Source organism: Leuciscus leuciscus (genome assembly GCF_965113295.1).
Source record: "Leuciscus leuciscus genome assembly, chromosome: 4".
Classification (NCBI taxonomy): Eukaryota; Metazoa; Chordata; class Actinopteri; order Cypriniformes; family Leuciscidae; genus Leuciscus; species Leuciscus leuciscus.
Genome location: NC_138728.1, coordinates 20864192 through 20890219, shown reverse-complemented (window position 1 = coordinate 20890219; position 26028 = coordinate 20864192). Strand labels below are relative to the sequence as shown.

The following is a 26028-nucleotide window of genomic DNA, read 5'->3' as shown; positions in this document are numbered from 1 at the left end:
GCTGGATTTTCAAAAAGTATGTGAAGTTCGCGGCTCCATTGTCGCAGTAAACTTGCACAACGTTCATGAATGAATAATTTATTAGATACACACCGGTCTGTTATTGTAGGGACATCGACATTATATTGCCACGCCCCTAAACATGACGCGGAACAAAACGAACTGTGATTGGTTGGGTTACATGTCAGTCAAACGTCCTCTTGGGCGGTCCTTGGCCAAGAAAAGCTCAGATAGAGTCCAGACCTTCTGCCGTCAGTCTGAAGGTCTGGCTACGCGAGACTACTTTCATACCTCCAAAACAAGTTGCAAGTAAATGCAGCAGCAGATGTTGAATATGTCTTCTGTCTTCTTGGTGGGGGGAGGGTATAACTGTGCATGTGCAGTATGAGTGTCATCACTCTAGCTTGTTTCTGATTGGAGAAAAATGACATGTTGCAACCATCCCCTGTTCCAACTGTCCCCGGTCTCCCCCATATGTAATAAGGTCAGCCGCAAAAATAACCCTGTCCACGCCTTTTCAGAACAAATTTTTTAGTAATTTAGTAAATCTAAGTTGCAAATATTCCTTAAATACAAAAGAGATTGTTAAATTTGATGGATTTTGACATTTTACGTGCATGGAAAAGGCTGTATTCAACATAATTTATAATATTATCAGTGTATATTTAATATTTTTAGTAGTTTCGAGGTCAAAGGATTGCATTTTACATCACAATTCCAATACGTTCCATCAGGTGTGTAAGGACTGTCTGCTGTCACAGTAAATACACTGGCAGGTAGCACGCTCCACACGCACAGGTGGGACACCAAACCGAGAGAACATAAAACACAATCCAATCAAGCTCTGCCTCTATCGCTGCAAACCACAAATCACAGCGAGATACCATAGCGAAATCACAAACCATATAGCTAGTGCAAAGAGCTGGGAATTAGGGAAGCTACAAATATTGAAGTGAAAAGGATAAGAAATGCAAAAAAAAAAGAAAAAAAGTTTTGTTTATGTCTACCACAACATTTTAGAACATTTGTCCACTTACAATAATCGCACAAGAACAAAAATTTGTATGCGGCCCCCTTTACTGTATAAAATTACAAATAGACTATAAATTAATAGACGTAATTAAATATTGCTCTACCGGAAACGTTGCTTTTGGTCACAGGAGGTTTTCTGCCTTTTTCTATGTAGTAGGACAAAAAAATAATTACATGCATACTTAGCCAGAATGTGTTTAAACCAACAACAAAAAAACAAGTGAAATGAAATCCCTAGCCAGTAAAAAAAAAAACTTCTCTGAAAAACAACATTTCAATACTGTAAATTACTTAATTCAGCCTTCTTACTTGCAGGCATTCAGAGCTATTTTCTGAACAAACACTACTTCTACAATATATTTATAAAAAACATTTCAAGTCTCTCAGCTGGCGCATTCAGTCTTGTAACGTCTTGTCACATCTTGACAACCGTCTCCTTGTGACAGGACAGGAAGTGACATGTTTAAACAACTGACATGAATATCCAACAAAGGCATGGCCCAGTGAGAAAGTGACATCACATCAGCACATGTTGGAACATCTTTGATGAAGACTGAATCATGATTTAGTTGACAATCAGCTGCTCTCTGTGTCTAGTGAAGCAGATGCGTTTGGCAGTCTGTGACTCAACAATTTATTAGTGGGTTTGAAATATGCTAAATCTGTTAGAGCTGAGCAACCATAAAAAGCAGTACAGTGACTCACAGTATCCTTAGCATTGCTGTTGTCTCTATCTAAATTATATATGAATGTACAGTATGATCTACTCAGGCCTGGCACTGCCAAATTTATGTTACAAATTTCAACTGCTTATCTTTGCAACCAAGGAGGTATCTGACGAGAGATAGCAGTAAGCATTCCCATTTATTCATTTTCAATGGTAATTCTGGATATATCATATTAACCCAAAAAATAAGCAGTTAAAATACAATTTGATGAGTTTGTGTAATGCACCAGACCATGTAGTGTTGAATACATAATTACCTTTTTAGACATAAAAATTGTCTTTTAAACAAAAAAAAATGTATATGAAAGAGCAAATCAATTCATTTGTTTGAGTAGGGTAAACTTAAATTAAACAAATCAGTTCAATCAAATTAACTCTCGATAAAAAAGACACATTTTAAGTAATCTGAATAGTTTCATTGTTTTGAGTTTTATGAACTTGCTTCTTTTAATTTAGACAAACTTAAATTTAACTCAAACTGGGCTTGGTTTTATATTATCCAGCATGATTTTCCAATAAGACTGGAAAGTGAGAGTAAATGCAAAAATTGTGTTATATAATATTTTACCGCAGTAGAACAGATAAATGTAAAATGCTATACACTCACTCAGCAATTGTTATGTTATGCTATGCTAATGCTATCAACGCATTAAGTTAGCATTTACTGAATAACCTAGTTAAAGTTATAGCTTCCACTACTAAAAATATTTAAATTGAGATTACATGACAATTTTAATTTAAATGTACAAATTAGCTTACTCAAATATTTCAAGTTAAGAGCAAATCAAATGTATGAGTAAACAGTGAAAATTATATGATCAATAAGTTATGACAACTTATGATTTTACATTACATTGCTTTAAAATATTTTTTATAGTCAGTTTAATGTAATTTCGGTTGAAATGACAAACAAAGTTGATTGCACTTTTTACAATTTAAGGCAGCAATTTTTTCTTTACAGTGTACAAAAGTGTACAAAATTCTGCTTACTCAAACTTAGAGTTTCATAAAATAAAATAGTGTTAACTATCTCAAATGAAAAGTCAAAATCCCACCCTCCAAAGAGATGTAAGCAAGTCAACAAAATAGCTGACGTGAAGAGATTTATTCAAAACTTGTTTTTTATATTGCACAATACTATTATGACCTAAAAACATTTTCCTGCATGTATTACAAACTAATACATTTTGATATTTGCATTACATTTCCTGATCCATATGCATGGCTTTTCTGATGATGTAAACTTGCTTGATAGCTCACCTGGTATGCATTTGCGATACGGAGTGCTAAGCGCTCAAGTCCCATGAAACAAGAGTCACAACCCTCCATAAAACAGCTCAAAGACTTGTAGACTTGTTGCTTCAGCAAGTGCACTTTTATCTCACCTTTGCTTTTGTTAACACGGTTTAGTGTTGGTATGCTATTTTTAAACGCGATAGAGCATTAACCTTTTAGCGGGACTCACAGAACATTTCATTTCTGGACTGCTGCGATACATACAACTACCAACAAAATAAAATGATGCCATGTTCATGTTCATCTGTTTCATTGAAAATTTAACGTGCTTTCAGGGTCCTGCGTCAACCAAGCAACTGGCATTGAAATTAATGGGAATTGCTCTCTCCTAATAGAACTCCTTGGTTGACTCTGTCCGCACATGAAAATAATGAGTTACATGAAGCAGACTGCAGCCATGCAGAGCACTTTTACAATTGTATTCCAGTGTGGTGAAATGTATCTTATGCCATTTCCACTTCTCTTTTTTGATTGATGGGACCATATCAGCTCTTGACTGGCACATTTACACAATATCCATGTCAGACTACTTCCTTGTCTGTCAGTTTCTCCTCTGAGGATACTTTCCCATTTCCTTTTCAATTTGAATTTGCATAGGGTCCTACAATACTTGCTGCTGGATTACAGACTTCTGTTGTTTGCAAGAGACTTTGAGGATTTCAATCATCATTCACTGTCTGTTTCTGGATCCTGTCCTAAAAGGAAATGTGCAGACAAGTCAAGTGAATCCATTTCTCATGTATTAGAGTGGCACAATCTGGCTTGAGTTGGCAAACACAAGGGCAAGGACCACTGCACTTCTCCAGAGAGTTTGCAAATGTGCCACACATACTGTGGGGCAGGTGGCAAACATGCCTGACAAATTATTATTAACATATGCCATTCGCAGTTGAGAGGCTGCAACAAGCAATAGCACACAATACAGCAATATAAAACACCCAAATCAGGCTCATGTCGCCTGTGGCGACATTTCTGCAACAAAATAATATATATATATATATATATATATATATATATATATATATATATATATATATATATATATATATATATGAAGAGTTCAGATGCAAAAGCCTCTAAATGCCATTTGAAATTTTCTTATAGAATGATCATTTTTATCAAGCTCGTATATTTAAATTCAATAATTTCACTTAAATGGCCATGAAGATTACCTATTAATTATAATTTTAAGTGAAATTACTGAACTTAAATATACAAGCTTAATAAAAATGATCATTCTATAAGAAAATTTCAAATGGCATTTAGAGGCTTTTGCATCTGAACTCTTCATATATACATATACATATATACATATATATATATATATATATATATATATATATATATATATATATATATATATATATATATATATATATATATATATATTAAATATATAATATTGCTTCTTGCAATATTTTGCAACACTTTCAAAGTGAGAGTTCCATTGAGTGGTTCTAAAAGCATGCTCAGTTTTACAGTTTTATCCTAAACAGATTGTGAATCTTGCAACATTTTATTTTATTATGTTGGTAGTTGTATCACAAAATCAGCAGTCTCTGAGCTCTTTTATCATGACTTGTATTTTACAGGACTCGTCCCAAAGTGCTCCATATCCCAAGTGTGTATCCCAATGTATTATTATACAAATCATGCACTATGATAAAAGTGTTTTAAGTTCATAACATAGACCTGTGCAAGGATACCATGTGAAAATAAGTCTTTATTACTTGATTATCTGCCCTTATAATAATGAAAACTAATAAAATGTATTAGTGTTTAGTGTTCTTTTCAACTGGAAAATGCAGTGAATGTAGTGTATTTGGAGTTTTGCACAAATGTAAGCATGGCTTTTTCCAATGAGCCTATAGGTTGAAATCACAGTTAAAAATGTAGCAAATGTAGCAAATAATCCGACTTTTGATTATCCATCAAAAAATAACACACACAAAAAAAAATGTGTGTAGCTCAAAACTCTTAATCTATGAGAAATTACTACAAAATGACTATGCAATTACATAAGACAAACTCTGAAAACAATCAAAAGCACAGATGTACTGCTAACAGCCTCAAATAAATTTCTTTCAAAGATCTGATGCCACAAACCTGTCAAATTTGGACAGATGAAAGTAATTATAAAGACTAACTGAAGCAGCCTTTTAACTGGTAAACACAACATTATTTTGTGCTCTGGTAAAAACATGTACATCCATAACAGTGGCGGCTGCTGGTCTTTCAAAGAGGGGAAGCTCATTTTCGGTTACAGCATAAAAATTATTCATTTATTTATACGTAAATTCTATGTTCCTTTTCAAGAAAATGCTCTGTGAAAAATGAATGTAATAATATAATAAAGGTATAATATAATAAAGTATAATAATAATACTACTAATAATAATGTTTTTTAAATTATTTTAATCATTATTATTAAAAAATATAATAAGTAATAATATAATAAAGGTATAAATGTATAATTGTGTGAAATGTATTATGAAAATTGGCTAGCAAATACCTAGAAATGATTGCAGCAGTTTGTCTTTGAAAAATCCGCGATGGGACTGAGCTCGAATAGACGAAAGACGAACTCGTCTTTGAGATGAACGTGTTCTAACGCATTTTTTAGTTAATAAAATGTCAACACAATAGTACATATTTGACCATAAATGTTTTGACATTATAGGGGAAGCCGAGCTTCCCTTGCAGTGTTAAAGAAATCCCCACTGATCCATAAATTGTGTGGCAACCAACCAATCATTTGCATTCAGATTGAATTGCTTCATGTGCAGTATGCATCAGACTTGAATGCTCTGTGGGCAGCTGGGACTATGAAAAAATCCATAGGAAACTCTTTGATCTCTAAGTTGTTTCTTCTAGTCAGCAATTAGAGAACAAATAGAGACTTTCTACATTGAAATATTCTCTGTCTCAGTTTTTTTTTTTTTTTTTTTTGAGACAGATAGCAATCAAAAGTAAGAGATTTCAATTTAAAATTATTTGATTGTGCAGTTTACATGTATTTTACATCTCTATACTCTTGATGTATGTTAGCAATTTTTTCTATTTTTATTTCCCCTATAGAATTTTTAAAGAAAAGTTGATCCTTAAAGGGATACTCAACCGATTTTTCATATTAAACTATGTTATTCCCTTAACTAAGACGAGTTGATACATACCTCTCTCGTCTCAGTGCGTGCACTAAATCCCTCTGTCTTGCGGCGAAACTTTGTTAGCACTTAGCTTAGCCCAGTTCATTCAATATGGGCCAAGCAGAGAAGCTACCAAACACCTCCACGTTTTCCCTATTTAAATACAGTTACTCGCGTAGTGTAACTCGACCTAGGACGGTGACACAAAACAAAACGTTGCGCTTTTCTAAGCGTGTAAAATGGATAACTATTATTGTATGGCGGAATACCATAGCAAGTGCTTGGAAGCACTTCGACTTCGGCGCAGTAATATCTTCACTCGTGAAAAATCCTCTCACCGGCCCCCGCTCCCTCTAGTGAAGATATTACTGCGCCAAGTCGAAGTGCTTACAAGCACTTGCTATGGTATTCCGCCATACAATATAGTTATCCATTTTACACGCTTAGAAAAGCGCAACGTTTTGTTTTGTGTCACCGTCCTAGGTCGAGTTACACTACGCGAGTAACTGTATTTAAATAGGGAAAACGTGGAGGTGTTTGGTAGCTTCTCTGCTTGGCCCATATTGAATGAACTGGGCTAAGCTAAGTGCTAACAAAGTTTCGCCGCAAGACAGAGCGATTTAGTGCACGCACTGAGACGAGAGAGGTATGTATCAACTCATCTTAGTTAAGGGAATAACATAGTTTAATATGAAAAAACGGTGGAGTATCCCTTTAAAGGAACTGCCAAAAAACAATTTCCGATCAATATTTTTTTCCCCTTTTGGGCAGTTACTTTCAGCTCCACTACCACTTGCAAATTCAACTTTATCCCAAATCAGCGACCAAATCAATCTTCATCAAGTTCTTATTGATATATAGTCTTGGTGAGGCGCTTGGTCACAGAGTGTCGAAACCACCACTGCTCCCTTCGGTGTTTAACATTAACCATTAGACACAGCAGTGGGACGGTTTATTGACACGCAGCTTCCTCTCTGCTCCTTTAGCCATGAGCTATCTCACAACAGGCCATTAGTAAGAAAGAAGGAAGTGCACCAGATAAAGTGTAAACCTGCAGTTTACAAGCAGCTTGGTGACTGGGGAGATTGAGCTTTAGTTGGAGGACACTTCACTGCGCTAAAAGTGCCCTGCTCATTAACTTCACTTTCCCTCATGAGAACTCTCAAGGGACCCAATTTGAGACAGAGTTTTTTCTCACTTCTCACCACTGTTTATCGGCTATCTGGGCTTCTTACAAACTAGCACTTAAATACCACAGTAATTTAGCTTAAAATAGCTCAGTGCTAAAATAGCTCAGCCAGACATCCATTTTGGAAGAAATCCATTTGTTATGGTGGTAAAAACAAGTTGTTTTTTTGTTTTGTTTTTCAGAAACAATGAACCCAACTCAGAAGATACTTGCAGAAGTCTCAATACAAGGGTCAACGAGTATCCAGGGTAAAAGAAATAGGGAGGGGGGGAGGGAGAACTTTAAAAAAGAAAATAGCTTAAAATGCACGTGTCAAGTCTTAGCCATGCAATACTTGTATTCATATTGATTTCGTTTGGTTTTGTAAATCTTTTATGGCAGAGGCTATTTGCACTAAGTGCAAATAATGCTAGATGCTAGTTACAAGTGTAAACAGTTTTACATGCTAAATATTGTAAATATTGGAAGATACAATTTGCACCCCTTAGGGTATTGTAGTACATTATAAAACAGTATTGAATAATAACATCTAATTGAATGTATTAAAATCATGAATAGACCCTACCAACCGAATCTCATTGGAAAACGTTACTATTTTAAGGAAGGCGATTTATGATTTATTTATTTTATTTATTTTTTTTGAATCCGTACAATGTGAATCATACGAAATCTATTTTTTCAATTACCATAAGATTGTTATTTTCAGACATTTTCTTCATTTTTTTATTTTTTTTATTTAAAAGAATCAACTCTTCAAGCTGATATGTGATGAGAAAAGGGAGAAAAAATGGGATTGGAAAAAGACAGATTCAAACTCGAGTTGGTTGCATCCAAAAGTAAATCCAGTGCTCTTAGGCTATACATTCTGCAGGTAAATGTGGCCCAAATCCGAATTTTTTTTGCTCACATGTGACTCAGATCTGTTTTACTCATGACAGTGTGAACAGCACAAACCACATGGAATCTGATCTTTTCAATTCCGATTTGTGTCACTTCCATATGTGTATTAAATCCGATACAGGTCAGGGGTCTCATTTATAAAACTGTGCGTAGGAACCTTACTAAAAGTGTACGTGCGCCCGAAAGGCAAAAATGGCTGAAAAATATTCAGACTTATAAAACCGTTCGTACGCCAGAACCTGCGCAGAATTCACTTTATAAATCCCAGTCAGCGGAAGATTGTGCGCACATGCGTTTCCACCCCGAAATAACCATATATGGAGCTTACAACGCCTAGTTTTACTATGCAGATCCTCATCTGCATATCATTTGCATATTATTATTCATCCACGTGATAACGTTTAACGGTACAAGACACATTACATTAATAAAAATCAAGTAGTTTCCTATCCTTGCCTTGTTTTTGAATACATAAATCAAATAGTGTAAAATACATTTCAGAGAAAGTTTTCTCAATCTTTTCCACTGGCCGAATTGTATTTTTAATTGATTTATATTTTTTATGGAAACAGATAGGCCTTGGGCATTATTTGTACGAAACTATTTTCTCAGACAATCTGGTATTATCATGATAAGCAATTATCTCTGTGGTTAAAACATTAAAACACAGCACGCCACAGGAAGTGTTCAAAAACATCGCATCCACAACAATCCCACATGGAAAGAATCTATATGAGGATATATGCGCATATATGAAACCTATATGCAGTTTATATGCACATATATGCTGCATATATACAGCATATATGCACATATATGATAATATATATGCTGCATATATGCGTATATATGCCACATATAGGCATAATTGAGGTGCATATATGTGCATATACAGGCCATATAGGTCTCCTGTATTGCTTCTTTATATATACATATAAGCCCTATATGTACATACAAGATATGTCTCCTATAGCTCATGGCAGGATGGTCATTTTGTAGCTCATATCTCACTTTGGAAACTGTCATACATGATGCCTAGCTCAGATAGGCACATCTATCAATTCTATCTATCAATGAGATCAAAAAGATAAAAATTAAAAAAATTAAAAAAATTCTGTTCAGTTTTTTGTCTTATTTTTGTTCTTGTACTATTTGATTGTTCTTAAGTAAATAAATAATGTAAATTTCTACATTTTGGGGTTTTATTTATGTTGCCTACACTGTAAAAAAAAGTGTACTTTTACAGGTAATGGTCTGTATTTTTTTAACAGAATTTTACCGTTTTGTCATTATAGTGAATGCCTGTTATTTTACAGATATTTGCTGTAATTTAAAGGTCCACTATTAAATTTACAGGTAATTGCTTGTATTTTGGTTTTACATCAATTTACGTTTTTTAAGGAACTTGTCTGTATTTTTACAAAGTAATATTTTACAGATTTTTTTCTGTGAAATTAGAAAACAAAGAAAAGAAGGTATAACTGCAGAAATCTGCATCTATTCAATATGTTGTCCTTACAGATTATTAAGCATGTGGGGGTTAAAGTGAGGTTTTTTTTAAGGTTAAATAATAGTATTTGTACATACAGCCGACCCTATAGGCTACAGTAGACCTGTATTGAATTGTTTTTAGGCTATAGTCTTTTAATCTTGTCTTGCAAATAGATGCTCATTTTGATCATTATTTCATTGTCTTATTCTCCCATAATTTCATGTATATTTTATTAATATTTTTCTAAATCTCCGTTGCTGCACATTCAGGGCTTTGTGTGTGTGTGTGTGTGTGTGTGCGCGCGCGCGCACGCGATGACGCAGATTCAAATTCGCCGCCATTACGTTTCCGCTGTTTAGTCGCGCCCACAACGGTCAGCTGATCAGTCGACTTTGGATCTGTATCAAGTGCAAGTGGGAGATTTGAATTCAGTCTACTCTCCTGAAGTGGATTGTGAGATTAACAGGGGTTCAATATGACACCTCATAATTCAAAGCAATCGTGTTCGTCGAGAGCAGCCGTGAGCAGGAGCCCTAGCTGTTGTCAGTTTGGATTCTTCGGAAATAGCACCCTTTTCAGTGAGCCTGGTTCGTCACAGCGGACATCATGCCAACCGATCACCGGCTGAGGTAAGAGTCTGCATGTGAACGATATTTTATATTACATTTGTGTTAAGTTTACGTTACAGTTTTCAAGCTAACATTAGCATTTTAAATGATGAGCTGGAGGCAAAACACTGAAAATGTAGCATGCATCTTTACATTTTCCATCTGTTTTAAGAAAGATCAGTTGAACCCACACCTCAAAAAATACCTAAAACAAGCTTTCTTAGACTTGTTATACATAAAGTCCGTTTAATTGTGTATAAAATCTTTGTTAATACGCGATAGTATCTGTCAGTAAATCAATCTCTTAAATGGCGGGACATTTTTAAACACTGTCTGGAAGCTGAAAACTCTTCTCTTAAAAAATAGTAACCACGTTTTTGGCGGATTTTTATTACCATTTTTAATAACCACAGTTATACTACAAATAGGCCTAACGTTACCAAGGTTTTTTTTTTTTGGTTAAACCATAGTTAATTTTCATAAGGGTTAATGTGGTTATCAAGACCGTTAAGAAAACGAATTCAGCAAATACTGTACTTGTTGTTGATACAGGAAAACACATGAGGCTAGAATATGAACACCACATGATAAATTCCATATTCTGGCTGCATGCTTGCCAACACGTCAGTTGAGGTTTTGCATTGTCCCAGTGGAACATATTCTGACATATGCAAATGTAATACTGAGTTGTAAAAAAATATATATATATATATATATATATTTGTGATTTCAGGTCAAGTGGAAAGCAGAATGATCATGGCAAACAAGGTATGGGAAGAAGTAATTTAAAATATTGTAATGGCCGAGTCTTCTGATTCCATATGATTGCACTAAAAGTGGCAGAAAATGTAATTTGTTTTATACTATATTTTCCCATGTGAATATTCATTTGATCCTTGTGAGGCCACTGTAGCTGCACAAGGTTTGGTTTTGCTTCAGTAAGACCACGATTGTGTTAGATTCCACCCATCTATTATTATTATTTTTTTGTATTGTAACTAGGCTCTGTCATTTAGAAACATGGGTTTTCCTATCACTTATAATGACATATATCTCTACCTTTCATTCCAGCCAGAGGATCTGACGGTTGCTGCTCGCATCTCAGCCTACCTGATGGAAAATTCTTGCTGGATGAATGACCTTCACCTTCAATTCAACCTTGCCAAGACAAAACTGCTTATGGTTTCACTTTCAGCCAAACCATGCGATCCTGCTGATTTGCCTTATACAACACCAGAAAGATCCGGCCCTTCCTGTCGGAGTCACACAACTCCTTGTCTAAGCTCTTGTTCTATCCAGACTGGACTATTGTAATGCTCTCCTGGCAGGCCTTCCAGCATCAGTCAAACCTCTGCAACTGATCCAGATGCTGCAGCAAGACCTAAACTCACTGCTTCAGATCTATGTGTCTCCAGAAGCTTGTGTTCTGCAAGTGAACGTCGCCTTGTGGTGCCATCATCCCAAAGAGACACAAAACCACTTTCACTGACCTTTACCTGGACTGTTCCCTGCTGGTGGGATGACCTGCCCAACTTAACACATTTTCAAGAAACTGCTAAAGATCCATCTTTTCATAAACACTTGACCCAATAATACTAAATCTTTGTTTTAATAATAAATAAATAAACTTGTATACTGTGCTACACTAACTGGGACTTGTCACTGCACTTGTTGCTTCTATTGTTCTCTTAATTTTTAAGTCACTTTGGATAAAATGTAATTGTAAATGTGTAAAATAAGTTATATTAGAGTATAAAGGCATACAGCAATTGCCTTTTAATGTAGATATTTTTACATGTTCTAAATTATATACTAAGATTGTATTTCCTATCATTCACATATCTTGATGTTCAGTGTTTGTTTAATGAGTAATACTGTAAATGTGCAGGTATTTTGTACTTATACGTTTAATTAATTTAACAGAAATTGACTGTACATTTGCTATTATTAAGTACTTAATTAGAGATTGGTCAAAGTTGTGAAATTGGAAATGCCTTAACTGTAAATATACAAACTTTGAATTTGAATTTATGTATTTAATGCATTTTTATACATAACTTCATAGTTATTATACACAGGAAAAACTATATATTAAAAGATAATTACTGTAGATTATTATAAAATAACTTTATAAAACCCTAAATTTACAGTTTAACTTGAAAGTTAAATGTTTTTTTTTAAATGTAATTTGACATCATTTATCCGTTTTTCCACGGTTTAATAAGCCATTATCAACAGTAATGTACTGTAATTTAATAAATTTTGACTGTAAAGTCAATTCTGTATTTTCACAGTTTTTGCCTGTAATTTTGTGAAATGGTTATTTGCTGTAATTTAACGGAATCCGTCTGGAAACTTTGCTGCCAGAGATTTACCGTTTGTATACGGGATTTTTTTTTTTTTTACAGTGTAGGCCTAGTAGCTATGGATTTTAATAATTTGACTAATATATAGTAGGTAAACATATAGGTGCATATATAGGTGAACATATAGGTGCATATATGTGAACATATAGGTGCATATATATGTGAACATATAGGTGAGCATATATAGGTGAACATGTAGGTGCATATATGTGCATATATGTACATATAATATAGGAAAACGGCCAATTTTATATATGTCACATATATTAAAAACATATATCAAAACATATATTAAAACATATATGTTTATATAGGTTCTTTCCATGTGGGATATTTCTATTGATTGAATTTGAATATAAAAAAATGTTGTAACTTCTCAGTAATGATTTCATGTTTAAGTGTTTAACTCCATTAATTTGAATGGCATATTTAATCTAAATGTTTATATCAGAATTAAAACATAGTTTAAATCATTATTTTATTTATTTAAACTGTTATTTGCATCAGTTTCACTAAACGGCCCAACGCGCTCGCTGGCGTGGACATTTAAGAAGGGATGGATATTTGCTTCAAGTGACAGGCTTGGTGAGTGAAATTATATTTGTACTATCTTTCTGTATACTGTATGTTTAATTTTCTTTAGATTTTCTGTCTAAAAGTGACCAAAAAGACACTTAACTCCAGCTCACCATCGGTGTCGCCAAACTGCTCCATCTCCAAAACGTTCGTACGCATGGGTCAGAGTTTGCGTGCAGGTGCGCACATTTTCCCGTCAAGTTTGTTTTTATAAATCACAACTTATGCGTCGGAAGTGGCGTACGCACATTTTCAGCCCCGTTTTGTGCGTACGCCACGTTTATAAATGAGGCCCCAGATGTTTTGCAATGCGACCTCATTTTCGGAATTCATGCGACTTATACGTCACTCTAGAGCAACATTCATCACAATTCTGCACTCAAGGGAGTCACTTAAAAGATTTTAGATACCCAACGTTATTAAGACAATTGCGAAAGGTAGTCAGTGGAAGGACAGTGATGTGTTATTTGTAAGTATTACAAGATCTCATAAGTATTACAGTGAGAGCTCTATATACAAGCAAAACACGAGGGCTCGTATCATAAATGCTTAAAAACTCCGTTTTTTTATATTGCCTGTGCGTAAATTCACTGGCTTCGACGGCAGATCACACTGAAAACAAAGGCATAATCGGTTACTTTAATGTTATCCATGTTTACTTCTACGTATGAGAAGTGCTGCGTGATGTCTTTTATATATTTTTTATTAATTTGTTTGCCTGGCTCAATACCAAAAGGTTTCTTTTGAAAAACAAATCTATGTAATTAGATACATTTTTCATTATGATTTCAGGTCAGTCTTTTTTCTTTAATGTAAAACCCCACTGACTTACATTAAAGGAAGAACCTGAGCCAGATCTAGAGATTAGAACATCATAGAGACTTGTAGGTTGGCAAGTAAGTGATCTTGAATGTGCCGCATCAGCTGCAATAAACACATATACTTTTGTACACACCATCTGCTTCAAAATGGATGTTGAAGTGCTTCCAAACACTGCACTGCATTGCAGGTGAGCATCTGCCCTCTCTCTATTTAACAGTCATTCACTTTTCAATTGGCTCCCAAATCTCTAGGCACTATGTGAATGAAAGATTTATTCAGTTGAAATGGCTATTGCTTCCCAGGTGCATTCTCCCATCAGTGAAAGCTTATGCATAGCATTAATATGAATTGGTTCACCACTTCAGACAAGGATGTTGGTAAACAAACTTATTTTTTGCATACAACCTTGCCCATAAGTGTGTTTGAGGGAGTCGTCCAATTACACATCAAACTAATATGACAGCATGGTGAGAAATTTCTGAGTGTATCTTTTTTTTTGGGGGGGGGGGTTAATTTCAATGATTTGTCAAGTCAACATTCAAAGTCTTTATGGACTTTTGAATTTGATAATGATCCATGACATTTTTTTTAGGGTAAATCAAGGGATAGTTCACCCAAAAATGAAAATTGTGTCATCTTTTATGAACCTCATGCATGTCATTAGAAAACGCAAGTATTCAATTCATCAATTCAATTCATACCAATTCACCAAAACCAAAAATAGTTACGCATTTTCATGAAAGTGTGTTTTCATGGAATGTACTTACCCTCATGTCGTTCCAAACCTGTGTGACTTTATTTTTTCTGCGGAACACAATTTTTTTTTTTATCACGAAAGTTCCCAAACTGTATTCGTCCGTACAATGAAAGTCAGTGGGTGCATTATTTGATTAGATAGATTATAACATAGCATGTTCTCAAGTTCAAGATGATAATTGTTTGTTTATCTGCATACACTCTTCATCTGCATTGATGTTAAAATACAGAGAACATTTTGACATTGCTTTAAATAGGTCACTTCATAATGTTTCCCCCCACTGAGGACCAATTATAATGTTAAATGTCAAAAACAGTCCTATTTTACTTTTTCATCACTATTGTTCACCCCTTCTTTGAGCCTGTTTCACAATGCACCCAAGTAAGAAGCACTAGCAAGTGTATATGAAAAATTAAATGAGTTCTGGGTTACTTCACTGTGCCATTCAAAATAATTAAATAAATGATCATTATGAAATCCAATTAATATGAGGAGGGGGATCACATTTACATCCAAATGGTAATTAATCTATACAGAACGCATGCAAACTATAGCCATAGAGGGCACATTTACACTGCAGGTCTTGATGAACAATTCCAACATATCTGATTTTTTTTGACGACCAACTTATATCTTCTTTTAAAAGTGACCCATATCCAATATCTGCATTTACAACCCAAGTTGACCCGGAAAAGCTTTGGCCAAAAAGGAAGTAAAAACAGGGCGATATGCAGGGGACACAGATGAAATGATAATACAAGCTTTTGCTTTCCGCACCATCTTTAAAGGTCAGCAAAACATCGGGTTGAGGCTTCATCCTCCATTGCGCCATTGAAAAGCGTCATGTGATCGCGGTTGGTGTCCACCTGAGTTGACTTCATTCGCCACCATCGCTTTTTCAATGATGTACAACTCGCATTGACAGGGAAATATCCAATCTGTCCACTTAAATGCAGATGCAAATGCACGTATCCGTTCAGAGAAAATCAGAATCCATGTGCTTATTTCTTGCTTACACATTTGTGGGTCGTGTCCGATCTGAGCCACAAGGGAGGAAAAAAATAGGAATTGGATCACTTGAACCATGTAATATAAATGCGGCCACAGTGATTGTATCATCTTGATTTGGTCAGATTACCTGAACTGAAAGTGTTGTTTGTTTGCCTGTCACTGTGTTGTATTTTTACACCAGCTTGTGAAATATAGTTATCAATCACGGTCATCATGGCACTACACATTCGCACAAAGTACTTTTGAATATGTTTGAGAAAGTGGTCGGATTCAAGGGTATATCTGGCTGAAATTTTTCTGTTGAACAGACTAAGATCTACACCACCCCCTTTCAATCAGAATGAAATTTTATTCCGATCAAGCTTAATCGGATCGGATTATGAACAGATTATACGTGCCTCACTAGCCAGCTCGAAATAACTACATTTTGGCTGCTGGCTATTTTGGCTGAAATCTCGCCCTTAACCCTTAAATGCATGAATGTTTCGCCAATTATTATTACATATTCTGGTCTTTAGTGACCCTGATCTATATCTAACACGGATTGATCTCTTGATATTAGAGCAGCAATTACAGAAGAATAAAATAAATCATATTTTGTTACCTTTTGGAGCTTGGAAGGGTTCAGTTTGAGCAAATGTTTTATACATTCATCACTGTCCTCATCAAAGTTCATTTCCCATGTACATTCAGAATCTGCTCATATGTGACCCTGGATCACAAAACCAGTCTTATGTTGCACAGGTATATTTGTGGCAATAGCCAACAAAACATTGTATGGGTCAAAATGATAGATTTTTCTTTTATGCCAAAAATCATTAGGATATTAAGTAAAGATCATGTTCCATGAAGATATTTTGTAAATTTCCCACCTTAAATATATAAAACATTTATTTTTGTGAATGGATGCAGCACTATCGCCAATAGAAATGGACAACTTTAAAGGCGATTTTCTCAATATTTCGATTTTTCTGTACCCTTAGATTCCAGATTTTCAAATAGTTGTATCTCGGCCAAATATTGTCCTATCCTAACAAACCATACATCAATGGAAAGATTATGTATTCAGCTTTCAGATGATGTATACATCTCAATTTGAAAAAAATTACCCATAAAACCCATAAGTTTTGTGGTCCAGGGTCACATATTCATGATCTCAAACGTATTCTCTATAAAACTATAATTTTCAACATCTTCAAAATCAATATTTTGATCGCTGAAAGCTTCTTCACCAGATCAACCATTAAGTGACAGTGACACTATATGATTACGTTCAGTACTTGCTCTGCAGTAAATCGCTGAGCCATTTCAAGTTTTGCTGATTATTCTTCCTATTCTTTTGTTTTCTGCTTGCGATAACTATGAGTGAAACTTCACTTCATCATTGTGTATCAGACATTGACACCTTGTGGAATAAAGGTGAATTTCACCTATTCAGTCATTAAAGATTCAATTATTGTTGTGCAGAAAAAAAATATACTTTCAGTAGAGGATGGATACCCGACCCGAGCCCGACGAGCCGGGCCGGGTTCGGACAGATATTTACAAATTATGTTCGGGTTCGGTCACATCAGCGCGATAAGGCATTGAACATTTTCATTTAAAACAGCTTATTATGTAGGTAGCCAATGTGCCTGATGTTTTCACTTGATGCAAACGTTCGTTTTTGTGATTAAAATACATGTAAAATATTACCATAACATCTGTCTTCCTGTGTGCGAAAATTTGTTTATGTAGCCGTGACAACGAAACACGTGCATGCGCGCCTGTGTTAAGTGCGCTTGTTGCTCCGTGCGCGCTGATGCACTCATCCGGTTGACATTTCCGAATGCCTTCCTACAGTTGCTTAATAAAAGCGGGCTTTCCACACAAACAAACGTACATGTGTCATTAGTATGAGAAAAAAATGGGATTTTAACTGTCGGTCTCGGGTCGGGCTCGGACATAAATATCTTTATGCCTGTCGGGCTCGGGTCGGGTTCAGTTACTGCTCTGTCGGACGCGGGCCGGGCTCGGACAGAAAAATTTGGCCCGATCCGCACTCTAACTTTCACCATTACACACCTCGGGTCATCATTTTTTTTCTCGTTAAATTGTTTATAATGAATTGACCGAAGAATACTAAGAAGGCTGATGTCTAACTTTAAAAATATGAATGAGGAGGAGGGTAGTGAATGACGTCACGGGTTACTAAAGACCCGAGGTATGTGTTTAAGGGTTAAACAAATCATTCTGTACTGTATATATTTCTATGAATCTTTGTGCACATATATATGTTTTTTTCAATACACAAGAGAGCGAGGTGGAAAGGCAAATCATTTATGAACAGGTTGTGGTGACTCTTGAACCAGGAAAAGGTGGGCAGATGTTTTCACATTTCAAAGCATGACTCAGGAAGTCTTTTTCTCACTTTCTAAACACATTCAGCCACACACACACACACACACACACACACACGCACCTGAGATTGTCTTTTCTTTTTAAAGCCTGCCTGTGAAAGCAGGCATGTCTGCACATCCTCCTGCTGTGTCCTCTGTTCCCATGACAACAGCAAGACAATCCAGCAAGGTCACAGGTAGCGGCAACACGTGAAATCATTTTGAGACTATGTGCCAAAGGAAAGAAGGTCAGACATAGAAATTAAAGTTTATAAAAACAGTGATTAAGAAAAATTAGCACGTGGGGTTCTAATTACTAGTGCATTTGTGTGCTCGTTAACCTCTGTGTCTTGAGTGGGCATTTCACAGCACCTGAAAGATGACCTTTAACTCAGTGTAATTGCTCTGTTTCTGTCTAACACCTGACCGTATCATTACGAAAGACAACTGTTTTACTTCTAGACGGTCTCGTTAAGAATGCATTGGAGACTGTATGGTTGGATGTCTGTATAAATGCATTATTACTATGGACTGAATTGGCCCATTGGTTTAAAAATATGCAGAATTATATACATGATATAAGCCAAATGGGAAAATTGTTAATTTTGCGATTTAATTGTGCATATTACTTAAGTATTTTCCTTTTTTTTATTTAATTTTTTTATGAAGTTAAGAAAAGTCTTAAGATAAATTCTAAGTGCAATCATTGAAAAACTCTTAGGTTCTCAAACATTTTCTTAAAAACATATTTTGGTAACACTTTATTTTACAGTGTCATTGTTATATATGCTACATGTAATTACCACAGTAATAACAAAATTGTATGCATAATTACATGTAACTAACCCTCAAACAAATCCTAATCCTACCTAGACCCTTTAGTAAGTATGATGTTCATTAATATTACTAAGTACTTAAATATATAATTACACCGTAACAATTGTTACAACCTTTTCAGGAATTCAGTTTCTTCTTCTAAAGTTTTGCTTTTAGGACAATCTTAAGTAAAACGTTAAGAAATGTGTTTGCGAATACAAAAAATTCTTCAGTTAGAAAATAAGAAGAAAATAGCAGTTAATTTTATTCTCGAGAATGTTCTCAATTCTCAATTAACAACAAATTACTTAAATCTTAATTATTTTACTAGTGGCATAAATACAATATATGAACTGGCCCTATTTGTATATTTAGAAAAAAGTGCTTACGCATTTCATTAATTTATTAATTTAACCAGCTTTTGAGAGTTATTTGTTTAGGAATCGTATACTATGATAGTGGTGTTTTTTTTTTGTGTGTGTGTGTGTTTTTTCAGCTCAAAAGATTAATTTGTCAAATTTGTTCACAGTTCCCAAACATAGGCCCTGTTTACACCTGCTATTAAGATGTGTTTTGGTCGATCGGATCACGGCGCTAAATACAGGTGTAAACAGGGTCTAAAGCGTTTTTGAGCTTGTCCACTTTCGAGCACTTCCAGAGGAAGTCGAAAACACATTCGACCGGACTAGGCTTGGGCGGTATTCGAATTTTGATACCGTCAAACCTCCTCCCTATTTTACCGGGGTATACGGTATTACCGTGACTAATTAAAAATTATGACATAATGGGCTCAGACGGCGTCACCAAACTGTTGGCTTGTGCCTACACCGTTCAGAAACTGAATGCCAGATCGGGCAAAAAATAAATAAAAAATCAAGCCCAACCCCTGCACGTTGTGTCTGAGTCAGGCCGACGGCATTAACTGTTATTATGAGCCGGAGCCCACCATTATTCAACATAATATCTGTGTGCGTGCAACAAGCAAAAAGTGCCTCTGTAATCCGGTGACACGTGTCCATTGATTTTTATTAATACAACTTTTCTGCAAAGATGGAAGTTGACGATCGCCATCTCTGTAGTGAACGCGCCTATAGAGAGAAATGCACATCATTACACAATCAGAGAGTGGCCTTTTTTTTTTTCGTTTTGAATTGTTTCGTTTAAAGAAATTGACGATCGGCATCTGAACGCTATAGAGAGACATGCACATCATGGATTACAGAGAGTACGTTAGGCTAGTCTATTTATTTTCGTTTTGAATGGTTTCGTTTAATGAAATTGACGATCGCATCTCCGTATGAACGCGCCTAGCGAGAAATGCACATCATGGATTACGTAGCCTAATCAGTGAGTAGCCTATTTCTTTCGTTTTGAATTGTTTCGTTTAAATACATTTCAAGCTTTATTTATATATATTTGCCATGTCTGTGAGGCATAGCCTACACTGAGTTTCGGTTAATTTATGAGATTTCAATGCAAGTGACCGCGGCATGCCCATCATGTCATGATTATCCAGGAAATTGGTTGATGAAAAATGTATTAAAATTAAGAAACAATATATACAAAACGAAATTCGTTTTAAAGAGGCCTTTTACAAAACGAAATTTATTGAAGTGGTCAAATCGTCTGACTCCCGATGCATCCCATCTTATTTGTGCCGTTCACTTTTCATAATCAACAAAGATGGAAAAAATAACATTATAATATTTTAACAAATACGAAACTTAATGCGCTTATTTAATGAACTCGAGAACAAAATGCATCCTGGCAGCAGTGAGTGGGCGGTTGTTTCGGAGATGCGACATTAGGTTAGAGGTGTTTACATCTCTTGTATTTACCGCCTCTCCCTTCTCATGCGGTTGGAACCAGAAATATTGCCAAACTGCAACCACACATAAGCAGTTTTTAGGCAATAAATAAATTATATATATTATAGGCTATATAAGTGCCGGTAATGACGGTATTGAAACTGATACCGGTGCTATTTTAAGATCCCGCGGTATCCGATATTACCGTAATACCGCCCAACCCTAGACCGGACTGCTTTTACAGTGTAAACGCTCATGTGGTAAAATGCATTTGAACAGCCGCAAAAGACCGCTTACTCTCCACCTACTGACCTAATGTGTAAACATTATGGGAAGCGCTAGCCAGATGGGATTTAAACTTTGTCGGCTGAAGACCCAAGTTTGGTTTGAAGATGAAAAACTTCCCAAGCACAATGTTCTCTCACCATTCCTGATTTCTAACACTCACTCTTGCGGCTGTCAGAGCAGAAATGAAAGCTTATGCTCTCTGTATGTTTTTCTGTCGTCTCCGTCTCCGTGTTCATATGTAAATTGTGAGAGCTTATTTTCGTCCATTAGATCGAAAGCCCATACATTTACCCGCCCATAGACCCTCCCCTCGAAGACATCAGGAGAGAAGTGGTTGACAGTGGACAAAAGAGACAACTGGTTAAAACACCATGTCAAAATGGGAATGTGTCTCCCTCGTCTACTTGTGATCCAAACGTCCAAAACGCATCTTAATACCAAGTGCAAACAGGACCTTAGTCACGACCCACCAATTAAGAACCACTTATCTATTGTATATGCTAATTTACTACTACATTTGAAAGATTCTCTCTTCAATTCAGTATGTACCTCCTTAACTGTTTCAACGAAAACAGCACTTGTCAAACCATTTCATTGTGATTTCAAAACACGTATTCCTGGTAAAATGTTGTGATGGCATGCTAAGAATAGGGGTTAATGATCTGTGTTACAAACACATGACTTTTGTAACCAAAATAGCAAAAATTCTGTGCAGAGTAGTCGAACCGGGTACATTTTTTAGCACCCAGCATGGTTATACTAATTAATTGTCATTAATTAACAACACTCTGCAAACCCAGCACATTAAGTGAACCAACTGTCATAGACAGCAGGAACAAATGTGTTGGGATTAGTCTGTGCTAAAACCTGGAGCATTTGATGATATGAATCACTGAATGTAATGAGTATCTTCTGCCATTAACACTACTAAAACGGAGGTACACCTGCATAGGAAAAGATCTGTTGAAATGTGTGAAGACTATATACTAAATAGAGATCAACCAATCAGATGAATCCATGGAACGATAAACAAGAGCTTTAGCGGTGTCTTCCTATTTATTTATTTTTTGCATTGTGAATGATGTAGTTTGTCACTCTCAAACAACTTATGTATATTGTAATATATTGCATTTTATTTTTTAATCAATGACTATATTCAATAGTCTTATTGTATTGTTTTTGTCACCTGTTCTTAATATTCAGTGACGTTAATGAGAGTTGAATGACTGATTATCTGTTCAGTTACTTGGATCATTATGCTAGAATGTGCAAACTAATTAGCATACCACATCTCATTAAAGCGTGCCTAAGTACCGAGAGGAAGTGGTATTCAATTGAGAAAGTCAAGAATATGAATACTGGCATGCTTCTCAACAGTAATGGAGTTCCATAAAGAAAGTGTACCTAATTTACAAGTTGAAACGCAATACATTTTAAATTTTAAACATGATCTCATGAATACCTAATAACCGTAGGTAGTTTGAGTCCTATCCATAAAGTGTATTCTAGCACATAGTCTCAGTACAGATGTCCCTGTGCATAATTTTCTTTTTCTTTTTGTTGTAAAATATTTAGTGAAATGCTGTTGTTGGTTAAATTTAAACTTGAATTATGGTGTTTTGAGGTTTATTGGTTGTTTTTAGTGTAAATTGCCCAGAAGTTTAATGCTTTCATCATAGCTGGGATCCTCACTGCACGTTCTTTAAATTGATTGGCTTATTTTATGATGCATTTAGCTACTGATAAGAGAACACTGTTTAAAAATATTTCCGAATTTTTCACCCAAATTTAGAGAAAAAAAATCTGAAGATTAGTTTTTCCAAAACTCAATTATGTGAGTTTTTGCGTTTACATTTATGGATTTGGTGGACACTTTTATCCAAACTACTGTGCATTCAGAGTATACATTTTATCAGCAACCTGTGTGTGATTTGTTGTCTTAAAAGACAAAAGCCACTAGTAACTCTAAATAAAAGACTACAACTCATGTCCCCTCGAATGCCGTAATGGCTGTGCTGTGTGTTTTTGGGAGGGCCGCAGCTGCTGCTTGTCATGTTGCGTTTTCTTGAAGCAATTTTTCTCTCAGCAATTCCTTTCTTCCTGGTCCTGACAGATATTAAACTAACAATATCTCTTCCAGCAATCCCAAGCCAAAGGGAAAAGCTGCAGACAGTCTCTTTTTTATATACATTTCCGTTATCTTGCATTGCTAACAAGCCTGCCCTTTCGTTCCTCATTGGGCTAGCCCGACGTCAAGAGAATAAATCCCCCAAACAGAGATTTTCTCTTAAAAGGATACATTTTTCTGCCAAGTGTTTACTTAATCTTTTCAATCGGGCAACCATGCGCACTCGCTCTCTTTGCGCTGCAATAAAAGAATAAAAGATCTGACAACACGACAAACATGTATGTTGGAGTTTAGTGATGTTCATTGTGACATTCTGCTTGAATGAAAGTGTCATACATCCAGTCTGTGTTCTTTCACAAGGCTGTGTGTGCGATTTGCTGCTAAATCTGTGGAAACAGTAATAAATCTAAACATGATTCTTGACCATATTGTCTGCGATCATGGTTGGTGAGGTCCGTGCAACCTCTGTGCTACAATACAGAGTAAAATAATTAACATCATTTGGAATTAATATTAGGCATTTTTCCTGTTTTAGCTTTTGAGAGAAGTTTTTTAAGGCACTTTTCCACCGTCGGGCCAAACCGTTCTCTTTGCTTTAACTCTTCCATTCCGTGCCTATTTGTTTCATTTTCCACTGTGGGACTGATAACGGCCACTCTTTGGAATGTTGTACAAATGTGTCAGTCGTTGCTTTGGTAACGTAACGGTTTACTGATGATATAAGATATAAATAGTGACAGACTTATGGATTTTATTATTAATTTGTGTTAACGTCGGTCAATTAGTCAGCTACAAAGAAACTGCTGTCCAAGCAACAGACAAGCGACCAATCATGAGTGGCGACATCACTGCACACATTCTATCAGCAGAGAACGGTTTGTAATCGTGCCGTGCCGTACCAGGCTCAAGTGAAGTGGAAACATAACTTTAACCGTTCATTAACATTCTTAGAACTGTTCGCCACAATGGTGGAAAAGCGGCTTTAAGGTTTTACTAGTTTTTAGAATGTAAAGAAGTTGAAAGTTGCAGTGTTTTCAAATATAGAAATGGCTAAGAAAAAGTAGCGTTCTTTGCAGTCTGTCTGTACGAAATTGCATTTGTGGAGCAATCTGAATCTCTGGTTTGTCTCATTTGCAACTGAATTGCTTTAGCAAAAATTACAAAGCACTCACTTAAACCATGCATTACCAGAAGTCCTATTAATTGTAAGTAGTGTTCAATTTACTCTTATCAATACAATTGTAATCAATAAAAAACAAAAACTAATTGTATTGATTTCCCGTGTGATGGAGCTATCAGAGTTGGTTAAATGAAGTCAATGTGCCACCTGCAGGCACACCTATAGTTTTTTTAGCAACATATCAGTGATTATCAGTTTAACCATTATTGTTCAGCCCTATTTATTGGTGATTATTTACTAAAATTGTGTAGCAAATGACTATTTCAAGGGTGTGTATAAAAAGCAGACACACAAACACAACAAGGAGCCGCTAATCTACGCCATTAACATGCAGCAACACCACTGCTGGTTTCCCCTCAAAGCTGACTATGAATGATGAAACATGATATTATGACGTGGAAAATGACTTCAATGGAAATCAAAGATGTTTTATGCCAATTTGCTGTTATTGCAATTTCATTTTAAAATCCCTAATCCAAGACCAAAATGTCTGACTGTAGTTTTCCTGTAGTTGATCAAATATCTATCTATCTATCTATCTATCTATCTATCTATCTATCTATCTATCTATCTATCTATCTATCTATCTATCTATCTATCTATCTATCTATCTATCTATTTCACCCTTGAGGTTTAACAAGCTGTATCAGAATGAGCCTTGGGAGAGAATTCTTAAGCAGTTCTGAGTTGTTCTGTTTTATATCTTACACTAGTGCTGTTATTACATTGTAATAACAACATTATAACACATATGGTGAATCGGTGAACTATGAGTAAGCAAGACATGACATGGATGATTTGGTGCTTGTCAATGCAGCGGTGTGATGAGGAGAGAAACATGAACACTGACTCATTGACAAACAGTCAAAAGTGACAGACAACAGAAAACAAGAACTAATTTTCTCTCAAAGCAAACAACCAGCAACTCAAAAACTGCCGTCGGTGCCCTGTCTGAAGTGGTTTGCTTCTCTGTACCTGAGAGCTCCTTGAATTCTGTGTTATTGGACATTCAGCATTCTTATTGCAGGAACAATCTGTTTATTCTTATTTATTTTTTAAATACAGTATTAACATTCCTTAATCGGGTCTAGCTACATTTTATTATTATTCAAAACGGCCAATATCACATAGGAATTTCGGTCCCTCTTTATATTAGGTGTCTTTCACTGCTATGTACAAAACATTTAAATTAATAATTTGCAATGCACTTGTTGTGCACATACATGTTTTTACATTGTTCTTATATTTTTTTTAAATACCTCCATGTAATTACAGCTATAATTAATTTCTATGATTAAATCTATAATTACACTGTTGATCATTTCCTTACATCTTAATCCACCCACCCAACCATCCCACCAAACCTGTCCCTTACCTTAACCATATTATTATAAGTTCATTATTTTATAATTGAATATGAAGCAATTCAGTTCTGACAACAAAATTAATTTCTAAGTTTCAGATCAGGTAGAAATAGATCCTTAAGCTAATCATTTGTGCAGTTGGAA

At 35.5% G+C, this 26028-nt stretch overlaps 1 protein-coding gene and 2 long non-coding RNA genes across 4 annotated transcripts in view; 2 read left to right on the top strand and 1 right to left on the bottom strand.

The window, feature by feature from the left end:
* iqsec3a (IQ motif and Sec7 domain ArfGEF 3a) overlaps window positions 1-26028 on the bottom strand; it is a 158385-nt gene that overhangs the window by 103663 nt on the left and 28694 nt on the right. The gene's annotated exons all lie outside the window — the stretch shown is intronic.
* Window positions 1-26028, top strand: part of LOC309497237 — a 73138-nt gene that overhangs the window by 39387 nt on the left and 7723 nt on the right. The window lies entirely within an intron of this gene.
* LOC309497227 lies at window positions 10164-12465 on the top strand. The gene is made up of 3 exons (XR_014205451.1): window positions 10164-10411; window positions 11124-11158; window positions 11462-12465. It is a non-coding gene; the product is annotated as an uncharacterized lncRNA (long non-coding RNA).